General features: G+C 37.6%; 1 protein-coding gene across 8 annotated transcripts in view; it reads left to right on the plus strand.

Annotated features, from left to right (window-relative positions):
• Window positions 1–308: 308 nt before the first annotated feature.
• The window catches only part of LOC103021633 (band 4.1-like protein 1), a 223,213-nt gene continuing 197,410 nt past the window's right edge, over window positions 309–26,111 (plus strand). For 4 of the 8 annotated variants that reach the window (XM_022682337.2, XM_022682340.2, XM_022682343.2 and 1 more), the window contains exon 1: window positions 310–743. The gene's annotated coding sequence lies outside the window, so the exon portion shown is untranslated. Of the gene's footprint in view, window positions 744–26,111 lie in introns of all 8 variants that reach the window. The other 4 variants (XM_022682344.2, XM_022682341.2, XM_022682345.2 and 1 more) reach the window with 4 other exon arrangements.

Below are 26,111 nucleotides of genomic sequence, written 5' to 3' on the forward strand. Positions count from 1 at the left end.
CTCTCTCTCTCTATCACACACACACACACACACACACACACTCTCTCTCTCTCTCTCTCTCTCTTTATCTCACATACACACTCAACCTCTCTCTCCCTCTCTTGTTCATCTACTCAACCTCTCTCTCCCTCTCTTGTTCATCTACTCAACCTCTCTCTCTCTCTCTCTCTCTCTCTCTCTCTCTCTCACACACACACACACACACACATACACACACACTCCCTCTCTCTCTCCCTTGTTCGCTTCTCTCTCTCTCCATTTCTCTCTCTATTTCTCTCTCTCTCACACATATACACACACACTCCCTCTCTCTGCCTCGCTCGCTTCTCTCTCTCTTTCTCTCTCACTCTCATACACACTCAACCTCTCTCTCCCTTTCTTTCTCTCTCTCTCACACACACATACACACACAATCTCTGTCTCTCTGTCTCTCTCTCACAGACACACACCCTCTCTCTCTCCCTTGCTCGCTTTTCTCTCTCTCTCTCTCTCTCTCTCTCTCTCTCTCTCTCTCTCTCTCTCTCTCTCTCTCTCTCTCTCTCACACACACACACACACACACCACATACACACACTCCCTCTCTCTCCCTCGTTCGCTTCTCTCTCTCTCTCTCTCTCTCTCTCTCTCTCTCTCTCTCTCTCTCTCTCTCTCACTCAGCCTCTCTCTCTCTCTGTGTGCTGGGACTCAGCGCGCGCTGCTCCTTCAGAAATAAACGGTCGGAGCGCGTGACGGACAGAAGCAGGTAGGTGGCGGTTTTAATGCTAATTTTCTGTATTAATCTGCTTATTTCTGGAATACACGGCGATTGTAATCCTGGTTTGAGAATCCAGCGGCTTCTCTGCGCGGCTGAACCGGTTTATTATTGAATTCGGATTGACTGGAGCTACATTCCGTGGCGAATTGATTTGGGAAGGATATTTAACGTTTAAAAAACGTCTCCACATCTCTCCTGTATATAAACAATACACATATTGTTACACAAAACTCGGGTTTAGCTTGTTTATGAAAGAGTAAACTGCGCGGTAGAAGGTGTTTCTGGGAGGCAGGAAGGTTAATAACATTATTATCTGTAGGTGAGAATCTGTACTGAGGTGTTGTGGAACCGGTGAATCGATACTGAGGCTGTGGTTTGATATAACCATAATATTTCGGTTTAGTAATTGGATACAGTTAACCTGTGAAGCTCAAATGTAGGAATTGTGACATATAATGCAGTCTCCATTTTTATTCATATACTGTTTGTTTACTGTAGACCCCAACACATGCTTATCATTATATCATTGAGCAAACTGAACAAATTTATATCACCAGTTGAAAGCTCTACAAACACATTCGATTTCGACAAGTTTATTTGGCATTGATATATTTCATGTAGGGTCATTCCAAACAGTTGTGTTCAAGTAAACAAGTCAGCTAATGCTAGCTGTGTGCAGTCCAACTAATAAGCATATTTTTGTTCATATTCCTGACTTTAATTCCCTGACAGGTACACAATTTCTAACACCACATGCAAACTGTGAAAGACAAATTTGAATATTGGAAGGTCTGTCACAATAAGTTGATTTTGTGGATGATATATCAAACACTTCTTCTTTACCTACTGCAGTCCACTCTGTTTGTATCTAAGTCACAGTCATTGAAGCAATGGTCACTGCATGACAAACAGCATCAATGTTCTTCTGTGACCCTTGCAAAGCTGCAAAGCCAGATATATTCTTAAAACAGTGGTCTGGTAGGTTCCGGGACGTTCTTCTGGTTTTAAACATGTTTAGCTACTGATTACCTGAGCAACTGTAGAGCAGCTAATGATGCTGAAACAAGAGCTACTGCGAACATGGGGATATCAAAACTACAAACTACATCTTTGTCTTCATCTGCTCATTCTCATTGCTTACTGCTAAACCAAAAAAATGCAGAATTAGGACTGAAGAGATTTATTAAGATAAAAGAGACAATCTTAACAGAATCTTTACTAAAATCAACAGATTAAGAGATTGTACCAGAAGGCATGTTTTAAAAGTAACACCTTTTTTGGCATGCTCTGTGCATTTACACAATACCACCAAAAACGTAGACTGTCGCTTAGATTATGTGTTGGGAGAAGGGAAAAGCATAATATTTGCAGGGCATGAAGGTCTCCAGGATCAGTATTGGGAATTATTGCCTGACTTAATGTATGAAAAGCTTTTATGCCAGTGTGACAATGTTATGCCATACAGTGATGACATAAATGCTTAAAGATTTTGATATTGTGTGACTCACCATTGTTTTTTGCATTGTGTCAGAATGAATGGACCAGTAAAAACACTCTGTTACAGTGGTCTGTAATAATTCCATTGACAGAAGATGAGAATGTTCTGTCCTTTTGGAAAGTTGGCATTTTAGAAATAGAAGCTTTTGCCTGACACTGTCGTTATGTAAGTTAGAACACACCGTATATGTGTATATATGTATGTGTGTGTGTGTTTGTGTGAAGTGCAGTGGATATATACAGTAGGTGTGTGGGAGATACTCAAAAATACATGGTGAAATCCCTGCATCTGCTGTTGAGCCTAGGCAGTGCTGATGTTTCAGTTTGTAGCTGCATGTTTATGCCAGATTAAGCAAGTCAGATATTATTAGATTATTTTTTCATGAATGGTCAAATATGATAAGGATTAACAGAGTTTCAGTTTCTTTAAATAGCATTACTCAACAGCCTATATCCAGTATTATCAGTGAGAAAACAGGTGTTCAGCAGTTTTCGTTGCTGTCTGTCAGCTTCCCTTTTATTGTGCACTTTAGCTAAAGGCTTTTTTGAGAAGAAACTTTTTTGTATATTTATAACCATTACTTTGGCCATTACAAGGCAGTTTTGTATTTTATTAAAATAGATTCTTATAGAGAATTTCTGAGCTTTTTTATTGTTAGAATTTTTAAGCTAATTTTAACAACAAAGTTGAGAATTAAAGTGTTCCAACAAAATGTGTTCCATTTCCAGTCATTGACTATAGTTTAGTCTGAAGCTGATGCTGTTTGGTAAGATGTGTAAAAGTGTAAGAAAATGCAGATTTATCAGAGTATCACAGTACCATGTTTTGCAATCCTGTATGAATTCTCAAAAACACAATATTATTGTGATATTATTTTTGATTAATATTTTACAGTACTGTTGGTTGATAAATTTATATCACAATATATTTCTTATTTTAGGTCGAAACAAAATAATTCTGATATCAATATGAACAGTCTAAAAGCCATCACACATTGACATATCAGTGCTGCAGTAGTCTATACTGTTCTGCTGTTTGTGCTCAGCCTGAATGCATTAAACTGATGCAGCTCTCTGTAACAAATATCAGTCAGTACCAGCTGCTGTAAACACTGTGCCTCTCTTACAACATTAGTCAATTTTTATAGTTCGATGCACCTTTATTCACCTAAAATGGCAAAATAATGTATAGCTCTGCTTAAAAATGATATAATATTAAAATCATTTAGATATCTGAGCATATTTTGATCAAAATGTATGTAGTGAGGTCCTAATAAAATAAAAAAAATAAAATAACTAATAAAATAAAATGCATGTTCTTTATTGTCATTTGTATACATTTCTTTCATTAATATTATCTGGCTGGACTTTTATTATGAAGCTCACAACAGCAGATTAGCCACAATGGCTAATAATGGATGTCACTCTGCCAGTGTTGTTATGACATGAATCATCTTACGCTGGGTCAACAGACTGCTGGTGTCAACAGGACCAACTAGCAGCTAACTGGCAATGCTAACCTTTTTTTTTACCAGCTAAATTAATCATTACTTTTTGATAAAAGAATGATACTGCTCACAATGATGCTCATTGCAGCTGTTGGGCAGGCTCTGAGTGATATTTAAATATTCAAATACATGTATTACCATTAGTGAAATATTTTCAGTGGTTCACGTTGTTTTGTTTAAACACCGACCACTAGATGGCAGTGTTGTACTCTGTCTTCAGATTCCATTGTTCTGACTGCATAAGTAGAAAAGTTTTAATCAGATGTTGTGCATATGATGATGTGTTTTATATTATGACCACATTATATATACAATATACAGTCTTTCTTATAGTATCGCAATGTTTTTTGATACATTGAATTATAACCCTGTAATGCAATACGTGATGTATCGACAGGATCATGACAATACACAACCTCAATGAAGCAAAGTTCTTAACATATCACAAACATCTTTTACACTTAAATTTATAGTTTTAAAACTGCCTGTTTTGGGATTATATTTGTTGGGATGTCACATAACCAGCAAAATCAGCTTTCAGCACTTGAGCTGTGTCCATTCACAATGTTGTTAGAAGGTGTACCAGTATTTCAACCTGAAAAGACTATTGAACCTGGATATCCAATAAGAACTATGCTTATTTAAATATAATGGTCTTAAAATAACTGTAACAAAAGCAACCTACATTAATCTAAGGTATAAAAGAAGTTTAAAATTGATAAAAAAAAATCTCTGTTGTTTTAACTATTATGATGTCTGTGTGCATGTTGTGTTTATTATTATTATTATTGCCTTATTATTTAGATATATAATATTATTTGACAATATATTTGCTTGGATTACACTGAGTGAGTTCTGACTCAGATAGATGGTTTTCCAAAAGCCTCTACGTACCTGGGAATGCTTTGTATTGATGATTGAACTTTTTTAGGGTTATGGGTGCCAAGATTCAATTTAAAGATCAACTTTGTTACAGATGTTTCTCCTAAAATTGTTTAGGAGAAATGGCATTAGACAAAAATGAGACATGGAAAACTTCTGAGGTTAAAGGAGTCAAACTGAGAATTTGGTTTTAGACACATATGAGATCTCGGGAGATTCATTGACAGCCTCCAAACTTTGGTATGAAACCTGCAACCTTGTCATAGATTGTCCAGTGCTGCAACCACTGAGCCACCTTTGCCCTAAAGCTAACAACACCATTCAAAAGTTAAGAACTAAAGCTTTGTAACCCTAATTAAACATATTCAATTCAATCAACACAAACAACTGTCCAATCAGATTTTCTGAAACCTTTTATCTCCTGAACCAAAATAATTTTGCATAGTAAAGAAATTATATCTAATGTGTCGGTACAAATTTACTTGCTAAAACTTTAATATACAACTGTATCACATTTAAAACAGTAGCAAATATTTTAGAATGCAATATGTAGTATGCAGCATCTAAACTAAAAGGCTCTTCATCTTTGGATGAGAAATAGTTGATTTTATAATGAGACTCCTGTTTTTAGTCTTTAGTAAAGAATTGTGTTTTTATTCTGGTACATCTGAGCATAATGTGAGCCTTAAGTGAGATCTATACTAAACCTCAAGAGGCGACACATGTAAGATTATTGAGCTTTTTATCTAATTAGACACTTCTGAGCAATAGGAGACAAATGCTAAGGTCTCATTTGTTTTCCAATCTGATCTCATTGTTGTCTTGAAGAAACTACAGAGATATTAAGATATTGAGATCTCCTTTTAGATTTTTCTTTCCTCTGCTCCAAAGTGTCCCACTCAATTGGCAATGCTTTTCTAACGCAGATTAGAATGTAAATTATGTGATCGCCTGTGTCAGCAATGGGTGTGCCTCAGAAGCTGAATTCACTGATTAATTATGTAGTTAGTTGAGCAGTATGGTTTGTTTGTGTGGATTCAGAATGTTTTTCAGTTTTAGAGAGTTGTGAACTCTGTTTCCAGCTCAGTTGCTGCCAAATGCCAAAGCCTCCAGCGAGGCTGGAGCTGAAATCTTTTCTGCTGCTTTCTGACCACCTCATTCCTCATCTCTGCTCCTCTGGGTGAGGGCATCTAAGGCTATAGCTAAACTAGCCAGAGATCATGGCACACCTGCAAGCCCACCCGACCAGCCAAGATATTTCATGCTACTACTTGTAATAGCACTGCATCGACATGTTTTTCTTTACTGCTTGAACTTTATCTGTCCTGCTTTCTGGCTGCAATGAATTTTTAAAGTACACTCTAGAATTTGATAAGTTGATTTTACTTGAGGGAATTTGTGAAAAAATATCTGAAAAATAAACTTTATTTAGTTTCAAACAGTTAAAACAGTTAGGTTGTGTTGATTTTAAATAGCATAGTAATGTTCATTTAAAAAGATAATGTAACTGTTGGTACCTGGCATTCATTTCACTAACCCACCGACAGCAAGTGCTACCTTTCATTTCCTATTAATCCTCCTATTATGTTAATTTGTCAGGAACAGCAATGCTGTTTCCAGGTCATATTGACCTGATGCATGTTTAACCATCAGTGTAAATATTTCATTAATAATAATTATTTTATCAATATGTAGTGCAATGGTGTTCATTACCTCTAACAGGTAATGCTTCAAAAATACATGTTTAAACTATTTTAATGTTTTACTACTTTATTACTTTTAAAAGACCAACATAAAAAAAAAACATTAGTTCCACATAACATGGCATTGCAATTTTGTTTTAGGTTTAGTTTTTGAAGGGGGTGATTGGTTGCAAATATGTGAGATGAACCATTTGCATATTATATGTTGATTACACTAATTAAGGCAAGCAGAAGACGTTTTATACTGAAAAAAAAACTTTTAACTATTTTTCCAAATATATCTTTAAACTTACAAATGAGTCAATTTGACATGGAACATAACAGGAGGGTTAACTAAATATCCCCCTTATAAAAGAATGAGGTTTACCTGTATTTTATTAACTAGCCCTTTTTCAATATGACTAATACAACAATTGTTTAATCAAGCTTTCATTTATCTACAGAATGAAATAGCCCTGCATCCGTAATTCCAGTTTATTTTTTATTACATGGAAAATTTAATCCAGCTCAAAGTTCTGTCATTGCAGTTCTTCACAGTAAAGAAAATGGCAACTTTCTCTTATAACCTACAACATCGAGACCAGAAAGTCATATTTTAATTATACATATATATAATTGGCATATATTTACACACATATATGAAAACTAAACACCCAAGGTAACGTAGTCATGGGGAAAACTACTCACTGATGGTGAGTTATTGGTGGGGGACATGTCCATTATGCAAATAAATTAGGCCGGGAACCAATCAATATAGAAGCTACGGTATATAATAAATGTGATTTATTTTATGAAAGCTGGGCTTATTACAGTGGACTTATTTTGCCCCTTCTCTTGGCTCGTCAGATGCAGCCTAGGCAGCAGATTCCTGTCGCTAACCATGCAAACAAACGCTAATGTTTATGTTACAGTGGTGCCACACACACACACACACACACACACACAATTCCTCTGACACTTAACAAACACCTCGAAGGAGGGAGGATCCGGCAGGCGAAGTGAAGCTCTACCTAGGCCGAATGCAATAGGTGTGGACAGAGATTGAGCTGGAGTGAGCTTTCATTGTTGAAGCCATTATTAAAAAAGCAGGTCATTTAGCTTGTTTCAGCAGCACTTAGCATCGATCAAGCAAGTGGCATGGCTGTTCTGGTCTACCCGGACTTCCCATAATATGTCTTAATGTGGGTGTGTGGTGAGTAAATTTGTAAAATTGAAGATAACCACATATTAAGCAGCAAGTGAACAGTGTGTTTTTAAGTAGATTGTAAATCTGATGGCAAGACAAGTGGATCAATATATTTCCAAAACATCAGGCCGGTCTTGTAGTCTGCCCCCTGTATGCATTGACCCCTGTGGTCATTACCTGCCAAAAGTTCAAGCGAGGATAACCCCCACCCACCTCACAACCTACAGGAAGAAATGAATGTTCTGGTTATAAGTTGCAGCCAGTGCTTATGTATAGTACATGGTGAACAGAACTGCACTGTGAAGCTCAGAGGCGATAGTGGTGTTTGTTAGCTCTGCTGTGTTCTTACTGTCTACCACTGTACTGGATTGGATTGGTACTAGGGGTGGGTATATGGCTCTAAAATAATATCACAATATTTCAGGGTATTTTTGCGATAACGATATACTAGGCGATATAGGAAAACTAAAATAATTCATTAATTTTAGGAATATCGTAAAATAGTATAACAGTATAATCATAATGTGGCAAAATAAATAATTATATCATAAAATAATATAATGCAGCAAATAATATTGCAGAATATTTAGTGCATGAATATAAACTGCAAACTAAAACAATTATACAACAAATACACCTAAAGCTTGACAGTAAATAATAGACTACCTTTAAGACAGAACAGCCCTATTATCACGATATGGATTTTTAATATCATGATATTTCTGTGTCACGATATATTGTATACGATATAATATTCCCCACCCCTAATTGGTACTCTCAATAAGAGTATCCAGTTAGTAGCACTTAAAGTCATTCCTCTGCTTCCCCCAAAATACACGTTAGTTTTACAAATATTTGAGTGAATTAAGGTTGTTTAAAATCAGATATGACCAAAAAAATTTAGGCCTTTATTTTTACACAGTTTTCTTCCCAATTTAGTTAAGCCAGTTAACCAACACACTCATTAGGACTCGCATGTCTCCTTCAAAACATGTAAATACATGACACTGCCTCTTTTCAAATCGCTGCCAACGCAGCTTCCATACAAAACCACTTGAAGGATAGTGCCAAATCCCAAACCTCTATATCTTGCAGATTTATACACTGACTTTAATGGGGTTCTGCAGCTGTATATGATGTCTGTATTGCTATCTATTGGCAGTAGCAGCAAATCACAACATATGGTTTGCATGATCCATTATTAAGATTGGCCAAATCATTGTCCGTTTCCATCTCTACTGTGTTTGTGTGCTCTCACAGCTGGTGCTCACACAACAGCTGGTGCTCAGAGCATGGAACATTACAGAAGCACTGCACGATGATGCTTTACTGAGTTTATCTCAGTAGGTAAATGTAGCATGCAGCCCCACCCTTAAATGTTATCAGCAATTAATCAGCCAATGGGTAACGGCCCCTAAAACACATTATTACATCTTAATAGTGCTGGGCGATAAAACGATATCGATAGTTATCGAGGAAACTATATATCGCGATAAGTCGGGGCGAGAAATTCGATAAACTAAATTTTCTATTTCCCGTTTAAGTAGCGTTGTGAAAAGGCGCAGCACGAGATCAGGCAGCACGCTGAACTGCTGCTCAGCCCAGTACAACCCCTCCCCTCCCCTCTCCACCATCCCCCTCCGCCCCACCCCCCGAGCCCCTCCACTCTGAACTCCTCACATAGCGGCTCCTTCTCTCCCATTTACTGGATAAACTTCATTTATACTATTCAGCGGCGCTACACTGGAAAACTCACCTTTTAAATATGAGGCATGCGTCTCCAAGATATTTAGAGAGGTGAGCTTGTTCAGATTTCTGAAGGCAGGTAAACGCTGCTCTGTTTGCTGCTAGTTAGATTAGCTTGTCTCCAGTTTAAAGTTAGCGATGTTTAGGTGTAAAAGGGATCTGTGCAATCTGTCATCATTAGCTAAGATGCTTTCACTGCTTTTTACATTCTAATAAACTAATGGGTAACGCACGTTAGCCGTGTTAATCCACGTTTCGTGTAAATTAAGGTTAACTTCAGCACGAGTGAGGGGTTAGTATATAAACACACAGAAAGGAAGCACTTTCCATCTTTTTTCCTAACTCTCACTGTTTCTGTTAGAAAACCCTGAGGGCAGCATTCTCCTCTGTCTTTGTGTTTTATAGTTTTTAACAGATAGAGAGTCTGTTATGCTGGATATTTTACTAAATACAGAAGATTATATAATCTGTCTAGCTGTATTTGAACTGAGCTAAACATTGCTGTTACTGAACTGGAGTTTTAAATACACTTAAGTAATGTAAGTCTAGTCTACTGAAAGCCAGCAATGTTAGTATAAATCTGTACTGCAGTAGAAGTGGATCATTTCAGAAACTTGACTTTATTCCTCCCACCTCCATTATAGGCCACTTTTTTTTTTAAATATTTAAATGTTAGCTTAATTTAAATGAAAAAAAAACTAAAGGCTCTTATTTAAAAAAAAAACATAAGCAGTAAATTATCTAAAATTACAACAAATAGAAAATAGAAAAACAGTAAAACATATGTAATACATACTTTTTATATGACCAAAATTAAACTAGACTGAAATCTGACTAAAACTAATAATATCCGATAGACTAAAATGTAACTAAAACTATTATACATTTTAGTGAAAAGACTAAGACTGTATCAAAATCACCTGTCAAAATGAACACTGTGATATACTCTTGTATTTTGCTTTATGTAGTTGCCTGCATTCAGGGAGGGGAATGATCTTTTGATTAAATATAATTTTATAAAAATAAATAAAGTGTTATTGCAATTTAAATTAAACAGACATATAATGTAAAGGGTCTTACATATTTTTTAGTTTATATATTTGTCCCCTTTTTAAAATTAATTTAAAAGCTGTACCCACCTGGCAAGATGTTAACATCCTAGTGTCTGTCCACAAGGCTCTGAGCCTGCTAGTGATTTTGTCCATAACTCCCTTATTCTGTCACTTCTGAGTAAAAATAGAAACCTTTAAGTGTAACAGAAAGTGATTTGATTTATATCGTGATACATATCGATATCGGCTGATATGAAAAACTATATCGTAATAAGATTTTTTTCCATATCGCCCAGCCCTACATCTTAATATATACTGTAAGCTTTGTTAAAAAAGAACATTAATTCACTGTAGTCAGTACGTTCTGAATAAAATGATTGTGTCTGTAGTCTTTATTATTAGTGATTGTTCTTTTCTGTTGTACTTTTACCTTTTAAAACCAGCCATGATACGTTTTACTGTATAATGTGAAATGCCTTCAGGCTTCATGATAATAGACTATCATCCATCTCTGCTTGTTACATAAACTAAAGTTAAAAGATAAGGCTGTTTTTTAGTAGATTTGGTACGTCTTTGTTCTGACTGCAGTAGTGTACATTATATACTGTATATGGAGTACATGCATGACCCCATATCCTAATGCTGTATAAAAACAATGTCAGTTTCTAAAAGTGTGTCTGTCTGTGAGTGTGCGCAGTCATGCATGGTGTGTTTGTGTGTTTTCTCAATCTTTTAAGGGCCTGTTGAGACAGATCCGCATACATAGAGACAAAGTAACCTCTGTCCTTCAAAGTGCTCTCTCTGGATCCGTGTGACAGCAAGTATGCCAGCTATGTCACCATACAGTTACAGCCGTGCTGAGGCATTTTCCTTCAAAGCAGCGCCGGAAGCACGGCAAGCCTCCTTGCACACATATTTGTTTGTTTGCTTATTTATTTATTTACCGAATAGTCCATTTCCAGAATCCATTTCCTCCATTATATCTCCTGCTAGCAGTGCACATCCACCACTGCATTTGGAAACATTGAGGACATTTAGCAGGAACTGGCCTACAGTATATTGACAAATGTATTTGTTCGTCTGCATTCGCACACATCCGAACTTAAACCAGCACTAGGTAGGATTTCCTTGATTTTTGATCTTTTTAAAGAAGTAAAATTACAGCTTAAAACTCACTGCAGCGCTGCATTGAGGTGTAATAGGGGGAATAGCGGTGCTCTCGTGTCTGTGCCGGAGCTCCTCTGAGCTCAAACCAGACTCTGTACATTTTCCGAGGCGGCCGCGACCAACGCTCGCGAGAACTGCAACCTGCTTTCCGACCTTTAGTTCTAACAGATCTACATGCACTACTGGTTTATTCTTTACAAGCTAACATACAGGCACTCTGGCAGAAGCTGGAAAGAGACAGAATATGTCTGTGAAAGCCAGAAAACGAGAAAGAGAAACTTATCCGTCTGAAACATTTATTACACTCTACAACTGTAGGGGGAGACTGCGAGCACAAAATCTCAATCCTACCTAGTGGAGCTTTAACTAACGTCAACAACAACTCTTCTGGGAAGGCTTTCCACAAGGTTTAGGAGTGTGTTTACAAGAAGGTGTTCTATCGAGTTGAGGTCAGGAATTGAGGTGAAGTTCTTTGAGACCAAACTCACTAATCCATGTGTTCATGGAGCTTGGTTTGTGCACGGGTGTACAGTCATGTAGGAACAGTAAGGGGTCATCCTCAAACTGTTGTTGCAAAGTGGGGGGTTTAAAATTGTAATGCTGATGCATTAAACCTTTCACTGAAACTAAGGGGCTCAACACCAAAATCCCCCCTCCACCAAACTTTACACTTGGCACAGTGCAGTCAGACAAGTGCTGTTCTTAAGGCAACCACCAAACTGAGACTTTTCTATTCGATTGCCAGACATAGAACTAATGTGAGATGTAGAAGAGTTCTTTCAGTAATGTTTGTAGAAGCAGTCTTCATGCCATAGGGCAGGGGTCACCAATAGGCGGACCATTGTCCGGATCCGGACCCAGACGTTGTCCAATGTGGACCCAAACCGATAAACTACTGAGAAGGATTTAATTCTGACAGTGTGCATTTAAAGCGGCAGAACTTTTATTGTCTTTATGTTTTACATGCTTTGCAGCGCAGTAAACTTACAGACCAATCATGTGTGCTTTAAGATCACCAAACGCTCTCCTCTGCCAATCAGATCTGTGCAGATGCGAGAGCGCAGATCCACACAGTGGAAGTACACAGTGAGAGGCAGCAGTCGAAGAATAAAGCGAGAAAGACTAATTCAGATGGGGCGCACCAGAAAAAGAAATTAAAATACATTTATAAAACATACAGTAATAACAGTAATAATATTAAATAAAATAAAACTGCTATTTTTAAAAAAAGCTGATATTTTGGCCAAGTTCAGCAAACATTTCTCCATATATTGAATGATTTGTCATTCATGTAATTATCATGAATAAAATCAAATAGAATAAATTATGCATTTTGAAACTAAGTAAACATACAGATTCACATTAATAGACTCGATAAGTTAAATTATTGAGGGTGTTTCCAATTCTTTTATCATAGGTTGATAATGTAATTATTGTGAAAGGCCTATTTATAACAATAAATATTGTTAAAATATACTAAATAGTATGTGTAATTTGTTGTGTCTTTCAGTTTTTGATGACATAAAACACTGACAGAACTACTAGGTTTCTTCAGTATACAGGATATAGCACTGAATTATAACTTAATTTAAAATTATTACGGTCCGGACCTTGGCCAGGAGAAATTTTCTCTAACTGGACCTTACTGAATTCTAATTAAATACCCCTGCCATAGGGGCTCATATAAAACATTTATAAAACATGTCCATAAACACACTCCTAAACCTTGTGAGTGAATACTGTTGGCAGTATTTGTACGTGCAGTTTATTTATGGTCTCTGCAAGTCTTGCCTTTGTTACAAACCTCCAGTTCTGATAATTGAGTGTTCCTGGCAGATGTGACACACATGCACCACTGTGCATAAGTTGTGTGTTTAATGTTCTCTCACTCTCTCTGGTGGAAGTCGTAGCACTACATAATTTAGCTCCAGTGTAATTGTCTTAGTGAAGCAGAGAACATGAAGATAAAAGCAACACAATTAAAAACACTGTGTCTAAAATTTCATTAAATGTTGAATTAAAAAAATTCAACATTTTCACCTGCACTTTATTATACGTTTCTCTTCATAGAAAACCACGCAATTCAACTTATCAGCTACTACTTCAAGAGTGTATTGTCTGTGTGTCTATGTGTGAAATTATTTTAGTGTTGCTCTTCAGTGCATAAATGTTTGGCATGTTAAGGCAGCTCCACAGTGCTTGTTGCCAAATCTGGTAATCAAGGGCATGTTGCTATTAGCATTTTCTTTATTTTCATTGATGACGCTCTTTTCTTGAGACTTGAAATAAAGAAATGAAGTAAAAAATTAAATAAATACTTTTTTTTAAATAGGATTTTTAAATAAAGATGACACAATTTTATTAGGACTGTGTATTGTCAGTTTTTAGGAAAACTGTCACATTATAAAAAATTAACCATCATATCCATTAAATTGGATTAATAGAACAGTGGGTTCTGAAGGGTACAACACTGGGTGCTTTTATTTACCTAAAGGTTTGCTACTAAAGATAACTTCATTTGATCATTAGAGATGTTAATATTAGAGTATAAAAGTTTAAACATTTGTATGTTTAGTAATCCAGTGCTAGATATTGTGGTTTTCTCTATTGCATTACAATATTAAACAGCAAAAAAAGAGATTTAACTGGCCAGAGTATATTTAATTGGTAAAGTTCTGATATTTTATGACAGACATGTAACCTATTGTGGAGACACAGATACCAAGTTGTCTCTACTGAGTGGGTGAGGTAGAGCTTCTCAGAGTAAACAATGTCACATGTAGTCAGAGGTGCTCAAACAGGTAGAGAAGGTGAATTGTTCAAAGCTGGATTACTCACTGATAGTTGATGACAGGTATGCGTGTCTTGTCTGTAGATTACTTTGATCTTGAGCTATGAAGCCTAGAATACTGGCATGTAGCCCAGAATGTGCAGCCTGTGAAGTGTTTGAAAGTTGAAAATGTATTTCTAAGAATCGGTACAGTTTTACAAAGCATGATATTGTGATATTTAAATGAATTGAAATTTCAACTTCAACCCCACACAATGTTTTTTCTGATATTTCCAACTACATCCTGTAGCTTTAGAGAAGCTAAGCTAATGTTAGCCACACGTTTTATTCTCACTTAAAGTTATAAAAGCCTGCTAGACATGTTAAAAAAGTTGTGTCAGTAGATTCCTAATATGTCTCTCGTATTTATCAAACAAGTTAGTGTTAGCATGTTTCTGTTACACCTTTCCACCTTTTCATCTTAAATTTCACCCTAAATATCCTAGACCAGTTTCAGAACATGCCATAGGTTTAGAAAAGCTAAGTTAAAGTTTGCCACAAGTTTTTTTTATCTATAGATGTTACTAAAGCCTGCTAGAGTAGTTAAACAAGATGTGAAATATCAAATTTACTAACAAGTTGGTGTTAGCATTTTTATGTTCCCCATAAAAATGCTAACACCAAGCTAACATAGGTGAACCTTAAGTTTAAACATTAAGGTAAACCTTAAATTTCACCTTAAACATTCAGGACAAGTTTTATTTTTTCTCTAACTTAATGTTTCTAGAGACTACTAGACTAGTTAAAGACAAAAAAAATCATAATAAATTAAAAGGTCTTTTTTAAGGTCTTTTCTAAAACTGAAGTTGTGTGAAAGTGTGTGAGAATCACAGCCGAGTGTTTGTTTACATAACATGTACATTCTTGTTGTGTCAAACATTAATGTAACTAAACTCTTGGGTTAATTCTTTATGTAAGCACTAATATGTTTAATACTGGTAGTTTAGGCGTGTTCCTTGTACAATTACAATAATAGTTCTCTGAAAATCGCATTCCCATCTGAACAAAACCTGCAATTGTAACTGAAATATTTCTAAATTAAGAAAAATTAATTTAAACAAATTGGGTCCTTGTGAATTGGAATTGAGTTGATTCTGTAAATCAGTGGTGATACTCAGCCATAATTGCATGTGTACTGTCAGATAAACTGGATGCTCTTTGCTTTCCAGCAATTCAGCAGTCGTATCAGACGCACCCCAGCGGACAGTCGTCACAGGCCAAAAATTGACTCTCTGACAGTCACTCTGTCCTCTCACCTCAACTGTGATTCACACCAGCACCCTGCCTGTCATCGGCAGCCAGAGGTGATACATCTGCCTTCCCCTGGGCTGCTGGAGGCTGATACACTACTGTGTGTACGAGAGGGAGGAAAGTACAGCAGGGTTTGTATGTGATTTCTGTGTGACACTTCCAGATCGATTTGCAGCAGAGGCCGATTTGCAACCCAAATGCGCTGGGCACCAGTCAGCGCGCTGCGACTTGCAGCACCCAGCGAGAACAAGCCTGTGTGTGTGTTTGTTTCCAGCATTTTCTAGAAGCCTTCCTCTATTGCTGTTGGCCTCAGTCCTCACTGGCAGGCTCATTTGAAAGGCGATGATGTGCTAAAAGCATAACAGGGTCCATAAATGTTGGGAAACAGGCATTTACATGAGGACCTTTTGAGGCTGTGGTTGTGATCGTAATTCAGTCTCTATAATGTTGGTAAATGGAAGTAGGAAGATTGTGTTTTACAACATTTTAACCGTGTCTCTAAATGAGGACAGTATTTTATTAATATGATGTGTTTGACGTGCCAAACTTCTGCCCGGTGTCTAGCTAATACAGGCCAAAGTAGCTCATTCATTTATCTAAATTTAAGGTGGCTACTAGGGGTGGGCGATATGGCTCTAAAATAATATCACAATATTTTAATATCACGGTATTTTTGCGATAACGATATACTTGCCGATATAGGAAAACAGAAAAATAATTCATTAATTTCAGGAATATAGAATAAGAATATAACAGCATAATCATAATGTGGCAAAATAAATAATATAGCATAAAATAATTTAATGCAGCAAAAAATATTGCAGAATATTTAGTGCATGCATATAAACTGCAAACTAAAAAAAAATAACAATAAATACACTTAAAGCTTCACAGTAAATAATGGACTTGTTTTAAGACAGAACATCTCTATTATCACGATATGGATTTTTAATATCACGATATTTCTGCATCACGATATATTGTATACGATATAATATTGCCCACCCCTAGTGGCTACAGGCCTGTTACAACAAGGCAAGCAAACCAAACCAATTGCTCAGGGCCCCCAGATAACGACAGGTCATGAATTGAATGCAACAACAAACTGTGTTGTGAGTGCTCGATAAATTCTGTGGGGGTCAATGCAGGAAAGAAGAACCACACTGTTATCAGAATCCCACTTAAGGGGGCTCCTCCCAGTAGTTGCTGACAGTAGCCAGCCAGCCAGGTTTGTGATTCCTGCAGCCAGCAAAATATAAAACTTCAGCTACACTTGAAGCCAGAAAAGAAAGGGAGAGAAAGCAAGAGGAAGAAAAAAAAAAACAGTGGTGAGTGCTAATTTACATTGGATAAATTGGGACTGTGTGTTTTGTACAAATAGTGTAATTTGTACCGTGATAATCTATCTAACAAAAGGAGAGTTAGGAATAACATAAAATAATTCTTTATCATTTAACCAGTTTTTCATGGGCAAAGGTTGTGGGGGTGGGGGTCCATTTTGCTTGGGGCCCCAAATGCCTTGAAATTAATTTTAGCAATGTACTTGATTCAAAGTAAGCAGTATGCTTCAAATGAAGCAGCCAGTAGCAGTTACACAATACAGCACAGTAATACATTACAACAATAGTAGGGGATCTATGGAAAAAAGTAAGAACAGCCACAGCAAAAAATTTTAATTTCTTATTACAAGTATACATTAGTCTTATCAGTAATGACACAATATAAACGTATGCCTCTGTTGGTATTTAGTACCTATGTACAGGATGTACATTAAAGTGTCACTAGCTCAGATAAATAAACCTATGAGATTCAGTTCACCTAAGATCTTTCACTCAACTGTGTGTGTGCAAGTTCGAAGCTTCTAAACCTGTGATTTGAGCCTCATTTAGCTGGAGCACAGTCTTTGCGGTGGAGTTAGCTGTTAGCATGTTAGCTAATGTTAACTAACATGTTTTATTTGTGAGACTTATGGTGTAACATTGACTATATGACACAGAATTTGATGGTATTGTAGCTACATAAACACAGGACTTGTACAGCTTAAGCGAATCCCTCCCCCTGATAATATACTATAACATGGTAATATTTTGACACCTAATGAGAGTGGAAAAAATAGATACCTCTCAAAACTAGTCTCTCTCTCTTTCACTGTTTCTCTCTCTCTCTGTCTGTCGCTGTCTTTCTCTGCTTCTCTCTCATTCTGTCTTTCTCTCTCCCTGTTTCTCTCTCTCTTACACTCTGTTTCTCCCTTTCTGTCTCTCTCTGTCTCTCTCTGCTTTTCTCTCTCTCTCTGTTTCTCTCTCTTTCTGTCTTTCTCTCTCTGCCTCTCTCTCTCTGCTTCTCTCTCTGCTTCTCTCTCTTTCTGTCTTTCTCTCTCTCTGCTTCTGTCTCTTGCCGCTTTTCTCTCTTTCTGTCTTTCTCTCTCTCTGTTTCCCTGTCTCTCTTTCACTCTGTTTCTCCCTTTCTGTCTGTCTCTGTCTCTATCTGCTTCTCTCTCTCTGTTTCTCTCTCTTTCTGTCTTTCTCTCTCTCTCTGCTTCTGTCTCTCTGCTTCTCTCTCTTTCTGTCTTTCTCTCTCTGCTTCTCTCTCTGCTTCTCTCGCTCTCTGTCTTTCTTTCTCTCTGCTTCTCTCTCTTTCTTTCTTTCTTTCTTTCTCTCTCTTTCTGTCTTTCTCTCTTTCTGCTTCTTTCTCTTTCTGTCTTTCTCTCTCTCTGCTTCTGTCTCTTGCAGTTTCTCTCTCTTTCTGTCTTTCTCTCTCTCTGCTTCTGTCTCACTCTGCTTCTCTCTCTTTCTGTCTCTCTATGCTTCTGTTTCTCTCTGTTTCACTCTGTTTCTCTTTCTCTCTCTCTCTTTCACTCTGTTTCTCTCTCTCTCTCTGTGCTGTCGTAGCCTCTCTCCGTGTGGAATGTTCCCAAGGTGTCTGTTTTTGTAGCCAGGGGCAAATCTGGTCACGTCCCATGCAGGGCCCATAGAGAGAGAGAGGGAAAGAAAGAGAGAGATAATGACAGACAAAAAGACGGTGAGATACACAGTAACACAGAAAAGACACAGACCACATGCTTCTTTTCTGTGCCTATCATATTAAAATGCCATAGTATGGTAACACTGGATTCTGAAAAGATAGATAGATACTCTGGTTGTGAAAGTGCACTTAAAGACACCAGTAGATAGACCTGTCACAATAATTGTGTTATCAAAACTTATCGTATGATAAGTGGACTGATTTAGGATGCATACAATAAACTAGGCTTGACTAGGCTTAATCCCTGTTTAGGAAACTGTTTCTAAGAGTCTATCACTCAAGAATACAGCTCTATCAGAACAAAAGACCACTGCTCTATTTATATATGGTAAAATTTATCTAATCTGTGACTCCAAATCCAGGATCCTTTCTAAACGTTTGCGTTTCTAAGAAAATCTTATTAATGTGATTGATCTGATATGTTAACTTATGCATGCTCTCCACCAGTCTTTCACACTGCTTTTGAGTGACATTATGTCACACCTAGTGCAAAAAATTTAAGCAGGTCAGCTTTGCTTAATGGCTTGTGATCATCCATCTTTCTCTTGATTATATTCCAGAGGTTTTCAATGGGGTTTAGGTCTAGAGATTGGGCTCACCATGACAGGGTATTGATCCTTATTCACAGTTTGATTGAACTAGCTGTGTGGTATAGAGCATTGTCCTTAGGGGTGGGCGATATGACTCTAAAATAATATCACGATATTTCAGGGTATTTTTGCGATAACAATATACTTGGCAATTTAGGAAAACAAAAAATAATTAATTTTTAAATTCAGGAATAGAGTATAATAGTATAACAGTATAATCATAATGTGGCAAAATAAATAACATAGCATAAAATAATATAATGCAGCAAAAAATATTGCAGAATATTTTGATGCATATAAACTGCAAACAAAAACGATATAAAATATACTAAAACGATTATACAATAAATACAATTAAAGCTTCACAGTAAATAATGGACTACTTTTAAGACAAACCATCCCTATTATCACGATATGGATTTTTAATATCATGATATACAATATTATCCCGATATATTGTATACGATATAATATTGCCTACCCCTAATTGTCCTGCTGGAAAAACAGTCCCCCGAGTCCTAAAAAAATCCCAAAATCTTTAATTCCCAGAGCTGTATACAGTATATAACTATATATAGCACAAACCAATCATATTACTGGCATAGTTATAACGAATCATTATAATTCAATTCAATAAGGTAATTTTTGCCAATAAGGTAAATCATAATCAGTCAGTTTTTACCTAATCAAACCAGTAATCAGGCCTTTAATCGAGGAATTATGGCCGCCCCACTGTCTTGCACCTATCAGTTCATCTTTCAGTGACATTGACATGATAGGATCTCTGAGTTGCATATTGACTGTATTACAGAGGAGTGTCTGTCAGCTTGGATTGGGTAATACATCTCTGCGTGTACAGCAGAGCCTGCCAAGCCCAATAGAGTGTCCCAACAAAGCTCTCTTGATGTTAGGTCTTGAGGGGAAGAATGAAGTGACTTATCTGATTTAATGTGCAGAAGGATGAAGGCTACAGGTCAGAGGCTGCTTGCCAGGCACAATTAGACATGGATGGCAGGGGATCGAACACCGTTAATTTGAGACATTAGGAGCAGGTTCGACATCCTGCTAAAGCGCAGCTCGTTCAGCCTGGCACGCCGAAGCGCGGTTCACCTGCTACACTCCAGTGATCGAGCTGCTTTAGCTTTGTTTTGACACTGGGATTTCAGCTCATTTCAAGTGCTTTTTTGGAGGATTCTCAAATCTCTCCTTCAAACTGATGAGCAAGAGCACAAATGTGCGGCGTGTGAATGCTTTCCACTGGATTTCTGATGGCAGAGAAATAATGCTTTTATGAGTTACTGATTCATGCATACAATCCTTCAAAAGCTTCATCCACACAGTCCTGCACTGAAATTGGTGTGGAACAAGGCCCGGAACAAGTACCGCTGATGATGGGACAGAGGGCTACTCTGTTGCCATGGTAATTAAGGGGGGTGAGGAGGTGGTAATGAGTGCCAGAAGCTGTAGTGACATCATCACGACTCAGATACTTCCACTTTGCACAGCATGCCTGCAGTGCAGAATGAGCAAGCTGCCAATTATCAGTAAATACTCTTTAGTAGAGCTGCAAAATATAGTGTTTGTTATAAGTTATATATAGCTGTAAGTTCGTCATTAAGTGCATGTTATGTTCTTGTTCTGTCAGTGTTCTTTTAAACATAGCAACAGACCTTCTGTACTTTATTCTGAAAGATTAACAAAATGAAAACAAATGAAAAGCCGTTTATGGATATGATTTAAGTGTGTGCATTTGCATTCTAGCTTCATTTGGGTTGGTAAAATCTTTAGGAGCAGCCATGGCCTGAAGAATAGAAAAGTGTTCATGGGACCAGGAGGTTACTGGCTCTATTCTCTGGACTAGCAGGGAGTAAGAGCAGGTGGAATGAAAAAAATCCCTCATAAGCAATTCCACTCTTTGGTACCTACTCTACTCTGCTTTTTCCATTAGGTGAATTAGGGACCAGGTACCTGCAACTTTGTTCCTTTTCAGTTCTTGCTCACAATCCAGACATTCAGCACAAACTAACCATTTGTAAAATCAGCACATTTGATTTTACCCAACTCACTAGGAGTCACCAGCTAAGTGCCAGGTACCAAGTGAATCCAGTCTAGTAGGACTGGGAAGAGTTATGTAGTGTAGTTACCATGCATGGGAAAGCTCCGTATGCAAACCATTTATTAGGACTGACATTACCTGTTTAATTGCTACATTATTAAAACTTTCCATCATAAAAGTCTGACATATACTCAGGGCTCCAGATTAACTTTTTTTCAGTCCCAGAACTGTCTCAAACTGAAACTCGTCCCTCCCATTATTTGTTTCTACCGTCCTAATGTCATTTTATTTTATTAAATAGCCATTTTTTATGTATATAACTGCTCCCTTTCTCCTGATTTGGAATGCACTTTTGATAATTTACATATTATTACACTCTCTCACACCAGGTCTAAAATGGGACAAAAGGAGAGTAAAGTAATCTACTAATTTCCTAATCTTGCCATTCATTCAACAAGACTAATGATTAACCTTTTTTTAGTTAACATGGTTTACCTGTGCCCTTGGAACAGCTTACCTGCTTACATGACCATTTTTGAAGCTCCAAAGTTGACTGACATGGCAATCCACAAACCATAGTTATTTCCTTTAAGACCTTTTCCTTACTAGCACTTTGTTGACCCTCCTCTTGCAGTGTTACCAGCAAGCTGATAGGCTCTATGTTGAAATACGGGACTTCATCCATAAGCACTTGACTCTTTGCTAAGGATAGGGAAAACTGCCATACATGTTTCAAACAGCAAGTGGTCGTCTCATAAACTGACTTGTAAATGGTTTTTACTGCAAGAATATTTGTCCCAGAGGAGCTTTAATCTCATGTCCGGGATGGTGGGAAGGTGTTAGTCTGGAGTCCTGATGACACAATTAGGGAAGGCCTTTACTCTGTGACCTATGCATCCTGACCAATCATACATGCTGTTCTGTAGTTTTTATTTTTTCTGTAGCTTTCCTTGAATCCTTTACATGAGGGGTTGAATTGAATATACTTTTCCTAATTTGCCCATTATTCATAGCAGCCTAATAAAAATATGCTATTTGCTGCACATCATCAAGAGCCATCAGGATGTGTTTGAACTTTTCTACTTCTTGCATCAAAATTGCACATTATGACTACGGATTGCCTCAGGCAATTACCGTGACACGTAAAGGCTTAATCAGTTAATGGTATTTGGTGGAAACCTACAGTGCGAGTCAATTATCAAGGTCTTTATCTTTCCTATTATAGTCGGTCCTGGTCCAGAGAGAATGGATTGAGTAATCTATTGCTGCAGAGCATCAGGCAGGCCGCTACTCATGTTCTGCTGCCTGCCTCGTTCTCGTATCCCAACCTTATGCGCCACTGCCGCCTGCCTCTCCGAACAAGCCTGTTTATAGCATGACTCAGCCTGTCCTCCTGGCTGACCCTTTCACATTGTTTTTGGCTGCTGCCTTCCCCTGCCGTACTGCTGCCTTTGGCCACGTGCCTTCCTCTTCCCCTGCATTGTGAGCGGAGTCTTCAGCGGCCACTGAGCTCTTGTTTAATCATTTATAGCCGGAGTGAGAAACGTTGGGGAGGCTGGAGTTGCTCTGATTGATAGGAAACGAGAGTGCCGGTGCCGGCGCTCGGTGAGGAGCGCTGCTTTGTCCTTTCTGAAGGAGACCCGGCGAGCTGCGTCTGTCTTCTGCCTGATTGCAGTGAGTCAGCACATTCAGAAAAGCAGGGACGCTTGATATTCCCCCCACCTCCTTCACCCCTCCACCACTATCTGTATTCGCTTTTCTTTATCATCTCTTTCTTTTCTCGTCTCTCGTCGGGAAAAAAAAAATACACTGCCCCGCCTCCTATCCCGTGGACGACTCATGCTCTGTGATCTGCGTGTCTCTCACATGTTCATGCGGCAGTGCTCTCGTCGAGCTCCCCGCTCAGCATGCTGCATGCGTTGGGGGTTGCAGTGGGGAAAAGGCTAAAGCATGCACTACACATCTGTAGTCTGTAGGAGATGTGTTGTGGAGAATGAAGAGATAGAATTCTTGTATTTTGACTCTGGACTCTGGGTCATATTGCTTTGGATGCATATTAACCCATTGAACCTCTTGGCTTTCAATTTAGTCAGTGACTTTTAATGTTTTATACTTATTAGCCAAAAATGTACATTGTGATTTTTTGTTATTATTTTGTTATTATTAAAAAAGGACTGGAATTTTACCAGAAGTCAATGATCCAACAGGTCAATTTTTTTATAATGCAATCTGTGCATTAATGATTGGAGACAAATAAATAGTATTAGGTAGATAAGATCAATAATCTGCTATTGTACTCTGATATTGTCATGTAAAATAAAAACAGGTTTTTCTTTGTATTAAACAGCAAAGAAGATAAATGCTCTGCAACGTGACTATTGCCAAAACAATATACTGCATTCTTCATCCATATCTGCTTGTCGTAAGAATGCTGTTGAAGCATTAGCCAGCAAATAAAGCAGTTTCCCTGTTTGCATTGCCACTTTTGAAGCTCCACTGTTGGCGATCCACGAGCCACAATTAGTTTCTTTAGGGCCTTTTCCCTCCTCTCACAATGTTACCAGCAATCTGATTGGCTCTAAGTTGAAGGGCTAGAGTTTATCCATAAACAGACTCTGAACTAAGCAATAGGAAAACTCCTATTTGTATCATGCCTGGGAAAGTGGGAATATGTTAATTTGGAGTCCTCTTGTACTTTGCAGTCCTTATATTTATTGAGAGTTGATTTAGGCCTACAGTCACAATAGTTACATTATCAACAAATCAAACAATAACTGAACAAATTCTCAGTATTGTTTTATTTTTATTGATATCGTCTGTTGTGTTTCCTTGCACAATGTTCTTTGCGTCTTGAGCAGGGTGTAAGGTAGGGCGCTGTATGTTTTATTGGTAAAGAACTGCAGTGTTGGCTTGTGTATACCCCCGTAAAGGGGACAGCACAAGGAGTGTAAGGGGTTAATTCCACAATGAGTACTGTATTATATTTCACACACCAGAAACAGAAAGTGGAATGAACAGGCTCTCTGAGAATGACTCAACCTCCAAACATGTTTACAACCCATCTGAGATTTCCTGCATCGTCCACCTCAGTCAGAGCCGACGTGTTGGCATACATCTTAGCACTGCTTTCGGAATGCTCGCGCACATGCTAACACGGTGTTGCCCTCAAAACCGCGATTGAATTACTGTCAGAGACATGAAAGGCGTCACGGACGTTTTGATTACAGCTCAGCGTTTGTGTTTCTGAAGACGACTGAGTGTTTTCCCACAAGGCCCCGGCCCTCTCGCTATCTCTGCACTCGAAGTGTTTTATATTGCATCACTACACGTCCCCGAGTCCAGGATAATTGGGTAGGGCATTTCAAAGTGGATTTGCTTTCCTTTTCCAGACCCCGCTGATAGTGCCCCCTTGTTGAAGGGGCCTTGTTTGTGGAGCAATAGCTATGAGTAATGTTTGGCTTTGGAGCGAAGCAAGCCTACTCCCCATCCCTCAGGGGCTGTCCTGTGGCTTCCAAACAGGCCGGACTGGTTCTGTAAAGGGTGTAGAGTGAATTGTAGCTCTGCAGAAACTGGGATCAAATATGACAGACCGAAGCACCTGATTCAAAGCGCTATTGTCTGAATACTGCATGTGATGTGTATTTACAGTACAAAGCAGAGAGGTATTAATATATTTCAACATCTGTCTGGATTTAGCAAAAATAAAACAACATTTTATGTCATAATATTTATTTAATAATACTTTATTGACTTGTTTTAAAAAACAAACAACTGACTTTGATTGAAGTATTAGTTTGCATGTAAAGACTAGTGTCTGTCAGTGCAACATCTTGTGTAGTGTTTAAACCCCGCCCACTAGATAACTCTGGAATAATTGGATAAAAAACGAACTATTTATTCAGCTTTTATGAATGTTTTAATATTACACAATTTTTTCCCCAAAATTTGATTTAAACAATCAAAATGTATCTCCTAACATACTATATATTAAATCATAACCCCTGTATTGTGATTTGTAAGTTCTTACCAATACACAGCCATACTTTCCATACCTACTAGTGTTGTGTTTTGGCAAGAAGTAGGCGATACTATATGTATTATGATACAGTGCTTATGATTCAATATATCACAACATATAATGCTACTGTATACAAGGAGATATACTAAAATTAGGCTATTATTTGATTATTAAAATCTAATTTTAGGAAAAATGTCATAGTGTACACTTGTAGTTATCATAAAATCAGAATAAAATAGAAAATTGATACAGTATTGCAAAAACGAATCACGATACTTCAATATGATTTTTTTTTTGTTAAACCCCTAATTCCTTCCATGATATTTTGTGAATCATATGGAAGGACCTAATATAACATTTACAAACTGAATTAAGATAAATTAAGGTCAGCAGTCAGACGCTCATTGCTACCTTGGCAACGCAGGCACATCAATGCACAAACCTAACTTTTACATTAACAATAAACAGAATTCAAAATAAATAACAATTATGCACTGTTAAAATAGCAATCCGCCAAAGTCAGAGCCCACCTGGCTCTTAAAGGCAATGTCATCTGTCGCATTTCACGTTTATTGGTTTATTTCATGTTATGCATGAATAATTAAGAGAAATAGTATGTGCCTTTTGTGCGCTATAAGCTGTGCAAGGCGTTCTTTTCCATTACAATACAATATCAAAGACACACTGACACGCCCTAAGTCAATCTGAGCAGTGCGTGGGTGATGGTTCACTTTTAGATCACTTACATAGGGCTCATAAAGCCCAAGTTTATAAAAACAGATTTCAGATATAATTGCAAAAAAAAGAATGAAAAACCACTCCTGAGATGCTTTTGTCTTCGTGCAGAAG

This window comes from Astyanax mexicanus, chromosome 24, assembly GCF_023375975.1.
Source record: "Astyanax mexicanus isolate ESR-SI-001 chromosome 24, AstMex3_surface, whole genome shotgun sequence".
Lineage (NCBI taxonomy): Eukaryota > Metazoa > Chordata > Actinopteri > Characiformes > Acestrorhamphidae > Astyanax > Astyanax mexicanus.